The sequence below is a fragment of the Taudactylus pleione genome, unplaced genomic scaffold (assembly GCF_031769625.1).
Source record: "Taudactylus pleione unplaced genomic scaffold, aTauple2 ptg000977l, whole genome shotgun sequence".
Classification (NCBI taxonomy): domain Eukaryota; kingdom Metazoa; phylum Chordata; class Amphibia; order Anura; family Myobatrachidae; genus Taudactylus; species Taudactylus pleione.
The window spans coordinates 4,927,071-4,945,687 of record NW_028285378.1 but is presented as its reverse complement, the minus strand read 5'-3'; the positions used below and the strand labels follow the sequence as shown (position 1 = coordinate 4,945,687).

The following is an 18,617-nucleotide window of genomic DNA, read 5'->3' as shown; positions in this document are numbered from 1 at the left end:
TCGTGAGGTAATAGTTTAAAAACTATAACTTTCTCAATTACCTAAACCCCAAAAGCACCTACCCTGGAACAATAGCTACCTAATAAAACAAACCCAAAATGTAAGTTTTCCCCCTACCCTGAGTTATGTCTTCCCAAAAATCCCCCATAGAGAACAGTAGAAAAGTGGTCCTAATTGAGTGTCAGAGAATACTGAGTTGGAAATTTAAATTATTCCCAAGTCCTAATTGTTTATTGTTTTGCCCTCAAATTTGTCATACAGCACCGAGCGACAGTTCTACCAGCCCATGCCAAATTTCAGCACCGTACCTCCAATAACTTTTGAGGTGTAGCCCCTTAAACACCATGCCCCTCGGGATTTCTCTATGGGAAAATTCAATTTTTTTTCGAGAGGACCCCTATGTCGCTCGTCCCCTGTATTTTGCCAACCAAGACTGGCTCTGATTAGCCTGGTGCTGGTTGTGCTTAATACAGGGAACCCCTACATCGTTTGTTCTCTGTGTTTAGCACAACCAGCACTGGGGCTCCAAAGCCCGATGCTGGTTGTGCTGTGGAGGCACGTAATTTTTTTTAATATATTACACATTCATTTTTTAAAGCAATACATGGATGGATCTCACTGATACGTCCATGCATCTGTGTCTTATTGATTTGATTTTCTCAAGTGCATGCCCAGCACCAGTGAGTTCCTTTGTATTCCAATGAGCACACAAATCTGTGAATTAGCAGCTCCACCATTTTGTGAGTGACAGCAATCTCATTCTGTGAGAGTGCTGAATCTGCAGTTAACAACAGGGTGTGATGGCATACCAAATCTGTATTGCGCAAGGAGCACCTCTGTTAAGGCGTCAGCCTTAATGATCGTAATATCATTGCTTTTCTTAGTTTGAGTGGCACAAATTCAGTAGGTTTTATGAAATTTCAGATAATGTCTAAGAAGCCTCAATGGGAAATGTAAAACCGTAAGGTTTTTTTGTCTATGGAATATAAATATATATATATACATATATACATACACACACATCTCTTTTTTTCTTGGCGTCGGTACTACCAGTCAAACACCTTTTACAACCAAGGTGCCAGTAATATGATGAAATTATGTAAACAAGGCAGCGGCACTCAGCGGGATCACTCAAATAAAGACAGCTTCAAAACCAATCCTTAAACATGATCGTCGTTTCGGGTTTATTGCAACCCATCTTCAGGATACACCAACAATAAACATACAAAATTACATACCTTAAATAACCTATAGACGGACCTCCGGATCACCACTGGTTCCAGCAGCGTCACTCACATCACCTCCAAACACTTCCGGCAGCAGCGTGTATTAAGCACCGCCCCCGTTACCAGGGTAACCCTAGTGCCTAGTACACAGACCCCCTGCAACAAAACAAGTGCATAACAGTTCCTAGAAAAGAAAATCAGCAGCACTAAGTCCATGGAACAACAAAATCCACATAGGGTGATAAAACATAAATATGAAATTGAAGCATACATACACACACACACATATATATATATATATATATATATAGCATACCTTCTCCCTTCATAAGATAGTAAAAAATCTAAACCACATCACATTAATGTATAGCAGCAAACATATACAAGTATCATATAGCAGCATATATAAAAGACTAAGCAAAATATATAGATAGAATAAACAATAAATAGACTACAAATTGAAATAAAGATATATAAAGAAGCATGGAGAGAAAAACTGTAAACCACATCAAAGGCTATAATTACCATATAGCAATATATCCAAAAATAAACCAAGAGATCGCAGAATTATATCTAAGTACGATAAATTTAGCACCTTATAACACAATGTATATGTATAGTAAGGAGTCTCTAATCATAATTTTAAGTCATAACCTTAAATGTACTGCTAGGGTACGCTGCATGTCGAGATATCTAAAAAGGATGCAATAAATATTTTACCCAATAAAACCGAAAAGGCGTCTAAATAGGTTACAGTAAAAAATTTAAATATATAACCGAGGGCATAGTCAAGCAGAGGTAACTACCGTAAACAATTTGGACTAATATCATAATCAAAGAAAAATATTAAAAGATAAGTGGTCATTAAGACCTCTAGGTTTCACAGTGTCTAGTTGGAAAATCCATCTGACTTCATCCTGTAATAGAGTCTTATGTCGATCTCCTCCCCTCGGGTTCTCTGGTATATGATCAATAATTATATGTCTGTCTAAAGCTTGACAAACTATGCCTGGCCTCGGCAAAGTGTCTGGCTATAAGTTAGTCAGATGTTTTACCTCTAAGGACAGCTCGAATAGCCGACCTATGCAGTGCCATGCGTTCTCTAAAAGAATGCATGGTCTTGCCAATATAACACAAGCCGCACGGACACTTCACCATGTACACCACATAAGTGTTGGTACAGGTTAGCGCATATCTGATGTTATAACTGCGCCCTTCATGCGGATGAAAAAATTGTTTGCCAGTCATCATGTGTCGGCACGTTGTGCATCCAAGGCACTTATAATAACCACCACTCTTGGATATTGTGTGAATAGAAGCCTAAGTTTTCTCTGTGATATCAGAATGCACCAGCCAGTCATGTATGTTCTTTCCTCATTTAGGCATGTCATCACCTTCGATTGCTTTAAAGATTTTAATTCTTTGTCTCCCTGTATAACAGGACACAGAGTGCTGACAGTTCTCTCCACTGTTTTATGTGAGGTGTCAAACTTCCTCACCCAATGAAGTCTATCAGCTGTATCCTTATTTTTTGATTTGGTTAGAAGATCAGCTCTAGACATCATATTGACTTTTTCCAAAGAAGTTCTGAGTAAGCGATCTGGATATCCCCGATTTCTAAATTATTTGGTCATTGATTCTAAACCAGCAGATAAATGTTTCTCTTTGCTAGTGATTCTTTTTACACGGAGCATCTGGGAATATGGCAAGCTCCTAATGGCGGCCGGAGGATGGTGGCTGCTTGCCAACAGCAGAGTATTCCGATCCGTTGGTTTCGTGTAAATTTTTGTTGTAAGTATATTATTCTCCACCGAAATCAAGACATCCAAATATGCTATTTGTTCTAAACTCATAGTGTATGTAAATTTTATTGGACAGTCTAGTTTGTTAATATTTTACACCAAGGTGACAAATCCATTATAATCTCCATGCCAAAATAAGATAACATCATCTATATACCTTGAATAAAAGAGTATGTTATCTCTAACATCCCAGTTGAAAAAAAGCCCTCTTTCAATCCCACACATGTATGAGTTCGCATATGCGGGTGCCACCTGCAAACCCATTGCGCATCCACTGTGCTGCAAATAGTATTTACAGTCAAAGTAAAAATAGTTCTTAAACAGAATGAATTCCAATAGTGACAAGAAAAACGCCAATTCGGGACCTTCATACAAATCATTGCCACTCAGTAGGGAACGCATCCCTTCACGATGTAGGGAACGCATCCCTTCACGATGTAGAATGTTCGTATACAAGCTTACGATATCCAAAGTGCACATCCAAATATTATTAGGAATTGGGCCCAATTCTTTACATTTATTGAGAAGTGCAGTGGTGTCCTTGAGATAAGTTTATTGGGCTTGAATACATGGCTGAACATAAAAATCAAGGTATTCTGAAACACAGCTGGAAAGAGAGCTGCTAGCCGAGATAATAGGTCGTCCTGGCAGTCTCTCTAATTGTTTATGAATTTTAGGGAGACTATATAATAGTGGGACTTTAGAAAAAGCTCTTGAGATAGAGGCAAGTATCTGAATCAATAAACCCATCAGTTACTGCTCAAATAGAGAGTCCGGTCAAGTTGTCTCTCCAGTTCCTCACAATAGTGTGTTACATCTTGTACCACTATACCTCCTCCCTTATCCGCTGGGCGGAAAACCACATCTCTATAGGAACTTAGGGCCTGATTCAAACCCGCTTGCAAGTGGGTTGATGGTGGCCCAGTGCGCTCGCTCCGGGACTCACTACAAAAGGGACGGCTGTCGATGTTGATCGACAGCTCGCCCCGTTTTGTAGGCGTGGCCGGGTGGTGGCTTCACAAACGGAGGCGTTCCCAAGCGAACGCCTGCCGTTTGTGGGCGGCCCCACTGACATCACCAGTGATGTCAGTGAGAGAGCTTCCGGCTCTATTTGAGCCAGAAGCTCTCTGGGGCTTGCGGCCACGAGACCCTACCACAAGGGTCTCGTCGTAAGCCCGATTGTCGCGATGGTCTTGACCATCACGACCATCATGGCCGCTCGCTATAGCTGTGGGTGATCACCCACAGCTATGCGAGCGGCCAGGAGGCCGCTCCTAAATAAACCAGCGCCCGCCCTGATTCAGAGCGAGTGCTCGCTTTTTGCGAGCGCCTCTGAATCAGGCCCTTAAGTCCTTAAATGCCTTGAATTCATCTCTAGATAGATTCCGTCTCATATATCTATGTTTCTTAGCAGCTTCTGTCACCTGAACATCCAGTGCTTTCATAAATGACGTAATTGATATATTGGTCGACATGGGATCAAAGGATGATTTGTTTTTAAAATGTTTGTCTGTCTGAGCTACTCCACCAACTTTGTCTTTATTGCCAAAAAGTTCTTTCAGTTTAAGCTGCCGACGTAGCAGGATTGATCTATTTTCCAGTCTAAGTTGTAGGTATGAAACTTAGGGACTGATTCAGAGCCGCTCGCTCGCGCTGTGCGTTCGCAAGTGGCCCGATGTTCTTTGTACGTGCATGCGCACGCTTTGTTCTGCGAACTAAACACTGCAATCGCAACCCTCTCGCTCACCCAGCAAAGGCAGCCCAGGGTTATGAGTGACAGGAGAGGCCGAATGCAAGCGCCCAGTGGGCCACTTTTGGTAAGCAGAACTGGCGCCGCGGGATGAACCGACACTAATAACGGGGAATTGGAGATGCGAACGCAGGCGTGCCTGAGTGTTTCAACACCGTTTAAGAGGCATGCATAATTAACAGGCAGCATCATAGTACATGTCACTTAACTTTTAACACTGACTTCATCGCAATGCTTGCGTTCACATCCGATGGTGCTCGATGTACCAATGTTTTAATACACTTCCTGGAGATGACGTGTTGCTGGTGGGCGGCTCTGCCTGTGCGATTGGGCGTACGCATACACAAAGTGGCCACTCGCTCAGACAATGGTGGGCGTGCTTATGCCTTAGCGAGCGATCTCTTCCCGTGGCGTCACTTTGACAAATTTGCATACGCATCTAGCGAGCGTACGCAGATAGCGAAAGGGTCTGAATCAGGCCCTTAGTCCCTTACCAAGAACCTTAGTTTCAATAGGACTAAGGGTTCTAGATGACAAATTAAAGACTCGTGACGACCTCATTTATCAACGAGTGTATCACTCAAAACTAGTGATAAATTTCATTTTTTATGATAACTGGTGCTCTAGCCAATTAGCTCCCAATTGTCCACTGTTAGAAAAATGACAGTTGGGAGCTGATTGGCTGGAGAACCATTTATCATAAAAAGTGTAATTTATCACTAGTTTTGCGTGATACACTCGTTGATAAATGAGGCTGTGAGTATGCTATATATATATATATATATATATATATATATATACATGCTGCAATTTCATATTTATGTTTTATCACCCTGTGTAGATTTTGTTGTTCCATGGACTTAGCGCTGCTTATTTTTCTGTTCTAGGACCTGTTATGCACTTGTTTTGTTGCAAGGGATCTGTGTACTAGGCGCACACCGGGTTACCCTGATAACGGGGGCGGAGCTTAATATACGCTGCTGCCGGAAGTGTTCGGAGGTGGGGTGAGTGATGCTGCTGGAACTAGTGGTGATCCGGAGGTCCGTCTATGGGTTATTTAAGGTCTGTAATTTTGTATGTTTATTGTTGGTGTATCCTGAAGACGGGTTGCAATAAACCCGAAACATCGATCACAGCTAAGGATTGGTGAAGCTGTCTTTATTTGAGTGATCCCGCTGATGCCGCTGCCTTGTTTACATTATTTTATCATATGACTGGTATCTCGGTTGTAAAAGGTGTTTGAATGGGAGTGCTGACGCCAGGAATATTATTATATATAATATGAGATATGGTAAGAACTTACCCTTGTTATCTCTATTTCTACGAAGTCCATAGGGTTCCACAGGATACCTTGGGGTATAGGTGTGACGTCAGTCGCAGGGCACCAAAGAGTTAAGCTTTCAGCCTCCCAGGATGCACTAGGTCCCCCTCCTATACCCCGCCCCCGGGCCAAGGCACCTCAGTTAGTTACCAAGCCATAGGCCGGAGGAGGAGAAGGAAGAGAGAGAACAAAGATCTGGACACATACAAGAATCACATTCTCACCAGAGGGAGACGGAAAACCGGTGACCAGAGCAAAGCCCATCTGCAGCACAGGTGCGACAGGGCGGGAGTCCTGTGGAACCCTATGGACTTCGTAGAAATAGAGATAACAAGGGTAAGTTCTTACCATATCTCATATTTTCTACTTCAGGGTCCATAGGGTATCCACAGGATACCTTGGGGATGTCCCAAAGCAGTATCCTTTAAGGGTGGGGACGCTCCTGTGCAGAAAGGAGAATCCGCCGCCCGAAGGAAGCATCCTGAGAGGCGAAGGTGTCAAACCTGTAATACCTCACGAAGGTATGGACAGAAGACCACGTAGCAGCCTTGCAGATCTGAACTGCCGAGGCACCACGGCGAGCTGCCCACGAAGGACCCACAGACCTAGTGGAATGAGCCTTCAGAGAAGGAAGGACCGGTAGGCCTTCATGAAGATAAGCTTCAGAAATAGCCATACGGATCCAGGCTGCCAAAGTTTGCTTTGAAGCAGGCCAACCCTTTTTACGGAAGCCATAGAGGACAAACAAAGCGTCCGACTTCCTAAACGAAGAAGTGCGGTCAACATAAGTCCTTAAGGCCCGCACAACATCCAAAGAGGCCTCACCCACGGAAAGACCCGGTGAGTTAAAGGCCGGAACAACTATTTCCTCGTTAACATGAAACTGGGAAACAACTTTGGGAAGAAACTCGGGCCGAGTGCGGAGCACTGCCCTGTTCCCATAAAAAACCAAGAAAGGGGGTCTACAAGAAAGAGCCCCTAACTCAGAAACACGTCTGGCCGAAGCAATGGCCAGAAGGAAAACAGTCTTAGCTGTTAGCCATTTAAGATCCACTGAGCCCAGTGGTTCAAACGGCGGTCCTTGGAGAGCCCTCAGGACCACAGCCAAATCCCAAGGCGCCACAGGTGGAACAAAGGGCGGCTGAATGCGGAGAACACCCTGCATAAAGGTGCGCACATCCGGGATTGTAGCAATCCTACGGTGAAACCAGACAGATAGGGCCGAAACCTGTACCTTCAAAGAAGCAAGGCGAAGCCCATGATCTAGTCCCGCTTGCAGGAAGGCGAGAATCCGAGACAGACGAAACTCCCGCGGTGCATAACCTCTCGGTCTACACCACTGGAAGAACGTATGCCACACGCGATGGTATATCCTCGCGGAAGACGGTTTTCGAGCTCGTAACATGGTACGCACCACAGAGCTGGAAAACCCCCGGGACCTCAGCATGGCCGTCTCAACAGCCACGCCGTCAAAGACAGCCGAGTCAGGTCCGGGTGAAGGCAAGGACCCTGAGACCACGCGGGAGCTATCAACAGGAGTGTCCCTCCTTCCTGTTTGAATTTCCGGATTACCCGTGGAAGAAGGGAGACCGGAGGGAACAGGTATGCGAACCGGAACGTCCACCGGACGGACAGAGCATCCACCAGAGACGCCCCTTCGTCTCTTGTGCGAGACCCGTACACCGGCAACTTGTTGTTGTGCCAGGACGCCATGAGGTCGATTTCTGGAAGACCCCACCTGTCCACCAGTAGTTGAAAAACGTCCGGGTGCAGGGACCATTCCCCCGGATGAACGTCCTGGCGACTTAGAAAGTCCGCCTCCCAATTTAGCACTCCCGGGATGAAGACCGCTGATATGGCCGGAAGATTGCGCTCCGCCCAAACCAGGATCCGAGAGACCTCTACGAGAGCCGCCCGACTGCAAGTTCCTCCTTGCCTGTTTATGTAGGCCACGGTGGTAGCGTTGTCCGACTGGACCTGCACCGGGCGACCCTGGAGAAACCGCTGTGCCTGCTGGAGAGCATTGAAGACCGCACGGAGTTCCAAGATATTTATTGGAAGCTCCGCTTCTGTCGGCGTCCACCTGCCCTGGAACAAGTGTGGACCCGAAACTGCTCCCCAGCCCCGAAGACTGGCGTCCGTTGTCAACAGGACCCAATTTGGAACCCAGAACGGACGTCCCTTGTTGAGGTGGGTCGTCTGTAACCACCAGGTAAGGGACAGGCGAACCTCCTGGGTGAGCACAATCGTCTGGGACTTCAAAGACTGAGTCAGCCCATTCCACTTGGACAGGATCAGGTGCTGCAGAGGTCTGGAGTGAAACTGGGCGTATTCCACCATGTCGAACACCGACACCATGGAGCCCAGTAACCTCATCGCCGAGTGTAAGGACACCCGGCGGTTGTGCAGGCAACTGCGCACCCTTGACTGTAAAGCAGAGATCTTGTCCTCCGTCACGAAGATCCTTTGCTGTCCCGAGTCCAATAAGGCTCCAAGATGCAGAATCCTCCGAGACGGGATTAGAGTGGACTTCTGCCAGTTGATTAGCCAGCCGTGCCGTTGCAGCAGTGCAATGGTCAGGTCCAAGTGGCGTAACAGGAGCTCTGGAGATCCTGCCACCAATAACAGGTCGTCCAAATACGGCAACATGCGGACTCCCTGCAGCCGCAGAGAAGCCGCCATGACCGCCATCACCTTGGTGAAAACACGTGGTGCTGTTGCCAGGCCAAAAGGTAACGCCCGAAACTGGAAGTGGTCGCTGCGGATTGCAAACCTGAGGAACTGTTGATGGCGCCAAAGAATAGGGACATGCAGGTAAGCGTCCTGTATGTCCAATGACACCAAGTAGTCCCCAGGTTCCAGCGCCAGAATGATGGACCGTAGGGTCTCCATCCGAAACTTCGGGACCCGCAAAGACTTGAGTGCTTTGAGGTTGAGAATCGGACGATATGACCCATTGGGTTTCTGTACCAAAAATAGATTTGAATAGAAACCCTGGCCCCTCTGGGAGAATGGAACCGCCACTATAACTCCAGCCTGGAGCATAGTGTGCAATACCTTCCGCAGCTCCGTAGCCTTGTTCCGGTCTGATGGGAGACCCGTGGTGAAGAAGCGAGCCGGGGGTCTGTGCCGGAAGGAGAGGGCGTATCCGTGGGAAACCACCTCCAGAACCCAAGTGTCTGTCGTAGTTGTCGACCAACACTGGGCGAACTGTAGCAGGCGGCCTCCCACCCTGGGATCCCCCAAAGGGAGGCCCGGACCGTCAGGCCGCAGGCTTGTCATCTGGCTTGGGGGCCGGACGTCTGGTACTCCATGCCTGCTTCCGGGGCTTGACCGATTTCTTAGGGCCAGCCTGTCGAGGAAACGACTGTGGTTTGGGCCTGCCCTGGGCCCTAGATGACCGAAAGGACGATGGTCCCGAACCAGAAGGAGCAGCGGCCGACGGGAGACAAGCAGATTTGGCTGCCGCCAGCGTGGCCACAATCTTATCCAGATCCGGACCGAAGAGAACTTCTCCGGTAAACGGCAACGCTTCCAGACCCTTCTTGGAATCTGCGTCCGCCTTCCAGGATCGCAGCCACAAGGTGCGACGAGCAGCTACCGCTGCTGAAGAAATTCTAGACACCAGAGTACTAATGTCTAGAGCCGCCTCGTTGATGTAGGTGGCCGAATCACGGAGATTGCCAATCAACTCCGCCTGATCGGCCGGACAGTCGGATTCAAAAGAAGCCTCTAATGAATCCGCCCAGCGCTCCATCGCTCTGGCAACCCAGCAAATGGCCATAGCCGGCCGTGCTGCCCCCCCTGCAAGGGAATAAGCGGACTTCAGGCAGATTTCTACCTTGCGGTCCGTAGCATCCTTAAGGGAGGACATGGATGGCATCGGCAATGTGGCACTACGGACAAGACGGGTCACGTGAGAATCCACCTGTGGAGGGGATTCCCACTTAGCAAAATAATTATCCGCGAACGGATAAGCCACCGCCAGGCGTCTCTGCGGCTGGTATCTTTTGCCAGGTTGTTTCCACGCCTCCTCTAAATGGTCCACCAACTGACCCGAAAGAGGAAAGACTGTGGCATCGCCCTTCACATCTTTGAAAAAGGCATACTTAGATTTAGCCGCTGGGGGAACTTCGTCCTCAATCACCAAGGCTGTGCGGACCGCCCGAATAAGTCCAGGAATATATACTTTGGACTTAGCATCAGCGTCCTTAGTATGGAGAGGTTCCTGATCGTAAGGATCAAGAATCTCCCCATCATCAGACGTCCCTTCGTCATCCTCATAAGGAGCGGACAGAGACGCTACCGGCCTTTTATGAGGCCGCATCACAGACTCCCCTTGCAACACATCCGACAAGTGCTGTACAGAACTCGTCAGGGAGTTAACCCACGCTGGCTCCTGAGAACCCGGGAGCGGGGAAATAGGGAGACTGTGGGGTACCACCAATTGTCGTGGGAACCCCTGCATGGGTGACGACACCACAGACTGCTGGGACAAACCCATCGGAGTAAACGCGGGCTGCGGAGCTAACTGGCCCACTAAAGCTGTTAACGCCTGAGCGAAACAAGCCCAGGGCGGCTCCTGTACCGGTGCTGTAACCGTAATAGGCCGCGCCATGGACAAACACTGCCGGCAAAGGCCCTCCGCGCTACCCTCCCCCTCCGCTAACGGTACTTTGCACGTGGTACACTGTAGCCGGAGGGGAAAATCACTTTCAGACATGATGGCACCACGTATGTGACCTCTCTCACCAATTAAGTATTAAATAGGCGAGAGACCACCCTGCAGCACCGCACCGCAAGGGCTTTAGCAGAAGAACAGGGACAGTAATAAAGCTGACAGTTTAGAGAAGAAAAGTTACAGGCAGCAGCGCTAGCACAGTCACATACAATGCAGAGAAATAACAATTCCTGCACTAACAGCGCTGATCACTCAACTACACAGACACAGGGCCTGGTAGGACACAGCGCTGCATACACAGACCTGACCACAGCGGAGGAGAGGTATGCGGGGGGGACCCAGACCACGATGCTTCCGTCCAGCGCTTCCAGCAGCGTTCACCATGCGTTCTGGAGAAGATGGCCGCCGAGGAGCAGAGAGGAGGCTGGCCTGGGGGAGGAGCGCTGCCACAGGACCAGTCGGCAGCATGCAGAGAGGGCTGTGTGCAGCGGGGGAGGCGCCGGCTGTGAGACAGGGAAGGCGCGCTCCCCTGGCATGCATTTAACCCCTGGGACGCCGCAGCGCTACCGCTCTGCTGCGGTCCGCTGTCCCAGGGGGTAGTGGAAGCGCAGGTTGGTCGCCTGGCTCCACGCTGCAGCCAGTCCCCAGGGAGCCCCCTGCCTGGGGACTTAGGACCATGTGATCAGCGGGGACCCACCGCGGGACCCCCGCTGCTTACCTCTGTCCCCCTTGAATCCGGCCATGGTCCGGAGCATCTGGGGTCACCGCTAGCTGTGACCCCAGACGCCCACCAGCATCCCCCGGATCAGTACCGGCGTTCTGGTACCGGCGGGGTATAGGGAAGACAACATGGACGTCAGGACTGACTGTCCATGCTGTTCATCCAGATGTGCAGCCACAGCTGCATGAAGAATAAGCTTCAGGGGCTCTTCTAGCCCCCACTCCAACAGGTGCACCCGACTCCGGCCGGGCACCAAACTAAACTGAGGTGCCTTGGCCCGGGGGGCGGGGTATAGGAGGGGGACCTAGTGCATCCTGGGAGGCTGAAAGCTTAACTCTTTGGTGCCCTGCGACTGACGTCACACCTATACCCCAAGGTATCCTGTGGATACCCTATGGACCCTGAAGTAGAAATAAGGACTTTGTACTGGATGTTTTCCTGATACCATTCTTATCTGTCTGAGCACCCCTGACGATTATTGTTCTTATGTTTTACATAACAAGGTACCCAAAGACACTGACCTGATTTACATCTTGTCTGTATTCTTAGCAATAGAGTTTGTTAGAGGTTTAGTGTGAACCTGGTTTTATATACTTTTTATACTATTTTGCACTACTGCACTTTGTTTGCACCAAGTCACGTGGGAACAACATCATTACCAAATGAAAAAAAAAAAGGGAGACTGACTTTTTATTACATGGTATTACATTGTCTGAATACCATAGAGACAAGAAGATCCCTAGAAATTTCCGTGTTACGAATACTCCGACCATCGGGAGATATAATAATGATACCTGCCGCCGTTGGATTGCGGTTCTGAATAAAGGGCCTTCAATTTGATGACTCTCATAATAGAAGAGTCGGCTCGTGAATTGGCTTTGATCCGTGACGAAATACAGAATTTTGAATCTTTACACAGTCACTTGTGAATGATACAAAAAATGCCTGGTTGGATAAATTATCACAACAGGTGTCAATATATAAAAGGGATCTTATCACCTTTAAAAAAACAGAAAATTGAGAAGGTTAATAAAGATTACGCAGAGCAACGCGTCTATATCTGGCTGGCAGGCTCTACTAAACAGGAGTTTCACCCCTATAGGCAAAGATTCCGAGGCACAAGATATAATCAAGACACACTTACCTCCAGTGAAGCCTGCTCATCTTCAGGCGAGGAGGCTTCTAATGTTATAAGCAATCCAAGTACAAGCGGTAGACCCCCTTCAAGGGTAGGCACCCGCGCGGGGCAAGAAAAAAGCCTACAAGAAGGGGTGGGCAATGCCACCGGAACATCTACAAGGACACGAGGATGAAAGAAATAGACTCAGTCTTTTATTTGTCATCTAGAACCCTTAGTCTTATTGAAACTAAGTCTGGGTAAGAGACTAAGGCCCTGATTCAGAGCCGGGCGCTCTGACAGAGCGCTCGCTATGAATCAGGGCCGTCCTTTGTTTTTAGAGCGGCCTCGTGGCCCCACAGCTATATCGAGCGGCCAGTAAGATGGTCGCGATGGTCAAGACCATCGTGACCATTGGGCTTGCGACGAGACCCTTGTGGTAGGGTCTCGTTGCCGCAAGCCCTGGAGTGCTTTTGGCTCTATCAGAGCCGAAAGCACTCCCACTGACACCACTTGTGATGTCAGTGGGGCCGGCCCCAGACGGTAAGCGTTCCGTCTGGCCAGCCACGCCCCCGGCATGCCCACCAAAGGGGGCATGCTGTCACTCACCATCGACAGCACGCCCCCTTTGTAGTGAGACCCATAGTGACGGCTTGCCCATCACTATCCGGGTCTCGCGCATGCGCATGACGGAGCCGGGTCCGTCGTGCGCATGTGCACTGGGCCAACATCGACCCGCTTGCGAGCGCTCAGCGCTTGCGAGCGGGTCTGAATCAGGCCCTAAGTTTCATACCCACAACTTCATTCAACGAGTTAGATTGGAAAATAGATCAATCCCTTCTACATCAGCAGCTTAAACTGAAAGAATTTTTTGGCAATAAAGACAAAGTTGGTGGAGTAGCTCAGACAGACAAATTTTAAAAACAAATCATCCTTTGATCCCATGTCGACCAATATAGGTTACAGAAGCTGCTAAGAAACATAGATATATGAGACGGAATCTATCTAGGAATGAATTCAAGGCATTAAAGGACTTAAGTCCTATAGAGATGTGGTGTTCCGCCCAGCGGATAAGGGAGGAGGTATAGTGGTACAAGATGTAACACACTATCATGAGGAACTGGAGAGACAACTTGCAGATATTGAGGTGTACCAAAAACTTAATATGAATCCAACGTCTATATAAAAAACAGAGTTGGACTCTACTTGATAGAGAAGTAACGGATGGGTTATTGATTCAGATATTTGCCTCTATCTCAAGACAGATTTTCCTAAAGTCCCACTATTATATAGTCTCTCGAAAATTCATAAACAATTAGAGAGGCCGCCAGGACGACCTATTATCTCGGCTAGGGGCTCTCTTTCCATGTGCTTCAGAATACCTTGATTTTTATGTCCAGCCATGTATTCAAGCCCAAGAAAATTATCTCAAGGACACCACTGCACTCTCAATAAATTGGAAGAATTTGGCCCAATTCCTAATAATATTTGGATGTGCACTTTGGATATTGTAAGCTTGTATACGAACATTCTGCATCGTGAAGGGATTGAACCTATGCGTTCCCTACTGAGTGGCAATGATTTGTATGAAGGTCCTGATTTGGTGTTTTTCTTGTCACGACTGGAATTAATTCTGTGTAAGAACTATTTTTACTTTGACGGTAAATATTACAGGTTGAGTCTCCCATATCCAAATATTCCGAAATACAGATTTTTTTTTTGGCATGACTAAGGTACTGAAACCTTTGATTTTTTGGTGGTTCAATGTACACAAACTTGTTTAAGGCACAAATTATTAAAAATATTGTATAAAATTACCTTCACGCTGTGTGTATAAGGTGTATATGTAACATAAATTAATTTAATTTCTGTACACAAACTTTGTTTGAGCCACAAAATTATTGAATATATTGTATAGAATTACCTGCAGGCTGTGCGTATAAGGTGTATATAACACATAAATGCATTGTGTGTGTATATTTGGGTCCTATTCCTAAGATATTTCATTATGGTATGCAATTATTCCAAAATACGGAAAATTCTGTTATTCAAAATATCCCTGGTCCCAAGCATTTTGGATATGGGAGTCTCAACCTGTATTTACAGCGCAATGGGTTCGCAGGTGGCACCCGCATATGAAAACTCATACATGTTCGGAATTGAAAGAAGGCTTTTTTTCAACCGGGACGTTAGAGATAACATCATCTATATACCTTGAATAGGAGAGTATGTTATCTTATTTTGGCGTGGAGATTATAATGGATTTGTCACCTTGGTGGAAAATATTAAACTAGACTGTCCATTAAAATTTACATACACTATGAGTTTAGAACAAATAGCCTATTTGGATGTCTTGATTTTGGTGGAGAATAATATACTTACAACAAAAATTTACACGAAACCAACGGATCGGAATACTCTGCTGTTGGCAAGCAGCCACCATCCTCCGGCCGCCATTAGGAGCTTGCCATATTCCCAGATGCTCCGTGTAAAAAGAATCACTAGCAAAGAGAAACATTTATCTGCTGGTTTAGAATCAATGACCAAATAATTTAGAAATCGGGGATATCCAGATCGCTTACTCAGAACTTCTTTGGAAAAAAAGTCAATAGGATGTCTAGAACTGATCTTCTAAAAAATAAAAAAATAAGGATACAGCTGATAGACTTCATTGGGTGAGGAAGTTTGACACCTCACATAAAACAGTGGTGAGAAGAACTGTCAGCACTCTGTGTCCTGTTATACCGGGAGACAAAGAATTAAAATCTTTAAAGCAATCTAAGGTGATGTCATGTCTAAAAAGAGGAAAGAACATACATGACTGGCTGGTGCATTCTGATATCACGGAGACAAATGAGGCGTCTATTCACACAATATCCAAGAGTGGTGGTTGTTATAAGTGCCTTGGATGCACAACGTGCCAACACATGACTACTGGCAAACAATTTTTTCATCCGCATACAGGGCGCAGTTATAACATCAGATATGCGCTAACCTGTACTGTACTTATGTGGTGTACATGGTGAAGTGTCCGTGCGGCTTGTGTTATATTGGCAAGACCATGCATTCTTTTAGAGAACGCATGGCACTGCATAGGTCGGCTATTCGAGCTGCCCTTGGAGGTAAAACATCTGACCAACTTATAGCCAGACACTTTGCAGAGGCCAGGCATAGTTTGTCAAGCTTTAGACATATGATTATTGATCATTGAACCTGAGGGGAGGAGATCGACATAAGACTATTACAGGCTGAAGCCAGATGGATTTTCCAACTAGACACTGTGAAACCTAGAGGTCTTAATGACCACTTATCCTTTAATGTTATTCTTTGATTATGATAGTAGTCCAAATTGCTCATGGTAGTTACCTTTGCTTGACTATGTGGTCGGTTATATATGTTAATTTTTTACAGTAACCTATTTAGACACCTTTTGGGTATTATTGGGTAATATGTTTATTGCATCCTTTATAGATATATCTCGACATGCAGCATACCCTAGCAGTACATTTAAGGTTATGACTTAAAATTATGATTAGAGACTCCTTAGTATACATATACATTGTCTTATAAGGTGCTAAATTTATCCTACTTACGGTAGATATAATTCTGTCATTTGCGGTCTCTTGGCTTATTTTTGGATATATTGCTATATGGTAATTATAACCGTTGATGAGGTTTAGAGTTTTTTCTCTCCATGCTGCTATGTATATCTTTATTTCAATTTTTAGTCTATCTATTGTTTATTCTATCTATATATCTTAATGTGTCTTTTATATATGGTGTTATATGAAATTTGTATATCTTTGCTGCTATACATTAATATGATGTGGTTTAGATTTTTTACTACTATCTTATGAAGGGAGAAGGTATGCTATATATATATATATATATATATATATATATATATATATATATATATATATGCTGCAATTTCATATTTATGTTTTATCACCCTATGTGGATTTTGTTGTTCCATGGACTTAGTGCTGCTGATTTTTCTTTTCTAGGGACTGTTATGCACTTGTTTTGTTGCAGGGGGTCTGTGTACTAGGCGCTAGGGTTATCCTGGTAACGGGGGTGGAGCTTAATACACGCTGCTGGAAGTGTTCGGAGGTGGGGTGAGTGATGCTGCTGGAACCAGTGGTGATCCGGAGGTCTGTCTATGGGTTATTTAAGATATGAAATTTTGTATGTTCAATGTTGGTGTATCCTGAAGATGGGTTGCAATAAACCAGAAACATCGATCATGTTTAAGGATTGGTTTTGAAGCTTTCTTTATTTGAGCGATCCCGCCGAGTGCCGCTGCCTTGTTTACATATATATATATATATATATATATATATAAAATGTGGAACTTACCCCCATAAAAATCATGCGTTTGTCCCTGGTCTCATAAGCTTTGTAAAGTCTATCATTTTTCATTTTACTTGATTTAAATACCAATTATATCACACAACATCAGAATATCTTTAGATTTAATTTAAAAAGGGAGACTTATAAAATTTAAATTGTTCATTAAATTAAATCCAATGTTATTAAAATAATTATTGGCCTAATAAATCTAACCAAAGTTAACTATGTCCTTTGTGCCAGATCTGTCTGCCCACAATTAGGTCAATTTGTTGAACTTTTACAAAACTTGTCAACCCACTGTACTCTGTTTTGCCTCTAAAATAGTATTATACAAAATGAAAAACCGTTGGGGTTATCTTTTAACCTTTTCTTACATTATAGCCAATAACTTCAGCTGTGGGATCATCATTTAACCTGGAGGTACAGAAACCATACCTGAATTGTGATTTAGTAATTTGATCCTAGCACAACATGAATCACCCATGTGCGTGTTCACTGATCTGGACATTCAGCTCTTTGTAAACAAATAACAATTTTGCCACATAGTTTAACAGTTTTTCTATTGCTTTACAGTGGCTGGGCAGTATCAGGGATATATCACTCAGGTTGCGGAATAATACAAACGTCTTACATAAAATTGGTATTTCCTGGTCTTGATAAATGACAGCCAGTGAGGGAGAGGAAGGAATATTTTCGCTCTTTAAACAGTTTCACAGCCATAGTGACATGTATATTCCTGTATCTAGGAGGATGAGAAGATCATAGAACCAGGAAAAACAAGTTGCAACATCTCTCCTGTAGTGACCTCAATGGCTTCAGACAGCCGGGGCTCTCAGAAGTCACAGATTGAGTCTGATTAAAGCGACAGACTCCATTTCTCTAAGAAAAAATTTGCAGAGCGTGGACAAAGCTTCATAGCAGAAATTGATAAGGGTACACCATACAATTGATATTAAATTCTCCTCAGGGAGAAGACCCAGACAGTGCTCACACTGTGACAAAAATACTTTAGCAAAACATCTCCTGATAGGAAAACGCTGTGGACATGAAAATTAAAATAAAGTGCAGTATTGAAAATGGCTGGAAGAGGGGAGTGGATTACAAAGCGTTCAGAGAGAGGTGAAAGTTGGTGCTAAACCAATTATTAGGAATTAATAGGAAACAACTTGGAAGCTATCTTGCTGCATATTTCAAAGCTAATCAAATCTTAGGCCACCATGAAGTCGCTCGATAGGGGTGACTCTCTACAGGAGTCACTAACAGAATATTGGATTCATTCTAGGAGGGTCAGACTGGCCTACATTGGAAATCACCGGTGGGCCCCACTGTCTGAGAGCCCACAACCTCATCTAGGGGGCAGGTTCTAGACCGTGCATTCAAACTCTATTTATTAGAGGGTAAGTTACAGTACCTTGTGGTGTAGGACTACTGATCAACAAAGGAGCTTGTTTTGCTTCTATATAAAGTACACCATATAATTTATATAAAAGTATAAACTACTACTATAGTCTAACCTACTCCTGCCACGACAAAACCTTGTCCACTACTCTTGTTGGCTGTGGGCTTTAACATAATGAACACAATTTCTACCAGTGATTGCAATTTATTTTTATTTTATTTATTAACAGTTTCTTATATAGCGCAGC

General features: G+C 45.4%; 1 protein-coding gene across 3 annotated transcripts in view; it reads right to left on the bottom strand.

Annotated features, from left to right (window-relative positions):
- The window catches only part of KALRN (kalirin RhoGEF kinase), a 1,228,991-nt gene that overhangs the window by 896,042 nt on the left and 314,332 nt on the right, over positions 1-18,617 (bottom strand). The gene's annotated exons all lie outside the window — the stretch shown is intronic.